The sequence below is a fragment of the Bidens hawaiensis genome, unplaced genomic scaffold (genome assembly GCF_021521415.1).
Source record: "Bidens hawaiensis isolate Kalapana, Puna unplaced genomic scaffold, B.hawaiensis_p1.1 tig00053788_1, whole genome shotgun sequence".
NCBI lineage: Eukaryota > Viridiplantae > Streptophyta > Magnoliopsida > Asterales > Asteraceae > Bidens > Bidens hawaiensis.
Window position 1 is genome coordinate 43,339 of NW_027499657.1, and position 1,858 is coordinate 45,196.

Here is a 1,858-nt window from a genome sequence, read left to right on the forward strand (position 1 = left end):
TGACGAATGGCTTGATCTGAGGCGAATGAGTGTATAACGAATGACCAAGACCATTCGTGCTTTCTTTGAGACGAATGGAAGGTTCATTCTTTTTAGGAGCACGCGAGTGTACCTTATGACGAATGGCTTGATTTGTTGTCTAAACATGACGAATGAATGGATAACGAATGACTAAGGTTATTGGTGACTTCTGTAGGACAAAATGGAAGCTCATTCGTTACCAGATCATACGAATGCACATTATTCTCTATGACTACGTAACGAATGATTAGCCATTCGTTTATCATATAAAATGGGTATCTGAAATTATCCACTCGTTGACTCAAAGGTCAAAGTCAAAATCGCTAAGAACACAAACAGTAAATATATGCCAGATCTGCGATTAACCCTAAAATCACGATGAAACAACACGAAACTTGTATCGTTCTACTCATAATCACATCGCCTACAAACCCCATACATCCAATCAGCCAAACAATCATGTTTTAGTGGTGCGATTGACCAATATAAGAACCCGATAGTTTATATTAACAATTAACCTATCAATCGTTAACCTAATTTCATTGAAAATCATCTCGTTTGATTCGTTTTTTACCATTTACGCATAGATATATGAAAACTAAACGAGCCGACAAGTGTTTCGTTATAAACGTACCTTTAAACGAGTCGATCTATTAACCCGATCTAGTTTTGGTATCGGTTTTGGCTCTTTACGATGATCTAACACTAACAAGGTCGGGTTTTTACCTTCGGATCTTTGCTCGGGATAAAGGAAAGTGTTTGTGTGTGTTTTTTAAGGTGTAGGCTATGGTGTAGAGATGAATAAAAATTGAAAAGGATTAGGGTTTAAAGGGTATTTATACTCCCTTATGTCCATGGACCTAAGGCTCATTCCATTCCTTATTCCATCCTTTAATGTCCAAGTCAACCCTCTAATGGTTTATTTATCTAACCTAGATAACAACGCATTATCAAATAAATGAGGTTTCTTTTATTATTATCATCGAAAATAGGATGTTACATTTCTGAAAGGATTCATAATACATGGTTCTTAATTTGATAAAAAAAAAGCGCTTATGAGAACTTGGACTTCATGGAATAATCGGGGTCTGGGCGTTTGGTTATCCTAAAAAGTCCATTGTCTACAATTTCGGTGATCATAAACCGCTAAACCTTAGTGAACCTCCCAAAACGAAGTTCAGTTGGTTTGGACTTTATACGGCTCGGCCCTCTATTTAGAGTTTGAGAAAACTGGGTTTAACTGTTTTCCAACTTGTGACGCCTTCAAACCAGTCAAGTAAAAAAACCAACAAAGTTAACTTCTCATGAGTAGCCAAATCGTCAAACCGAAGTGCTTTAAGATTATTGGGATAGCCATTTGTTAGAAACAATTGTTAATGGTATACGTATGATAAAGTTTTGATATATATTGATACGCTATATATATGATTTAGACGTTTATCAAAACTTTGTGTCATCTTTTATCTTTGAAATTGCATCTTACTAAATTAAACTTATATAGTTAATCCATATTTTCTATAATCACAAAGAGTATTATAAATTTTAAAAATAATGTTTCTCATATATTTTGTTTATATATACAAAGTCATGTAAACAATAGCTATCAACATCTAAGGAGCGTGGAAGAAGATCGCCAAGGTTGTGAATAAACTTTCCTTGGATGGATTAAAGTAAGGCCCCACTTCCGGAGTCATACTTGGACATTGGATTTACTCAAAAACACATTTTCAAATATCAGAGTAAATTAATATTTTTCGCGAAATAGATAAAAGAAAACCATTCATTACATAAGTCTTAAAATTTAAACCATATAAACAAGTTTTAAGTTCAAACATCA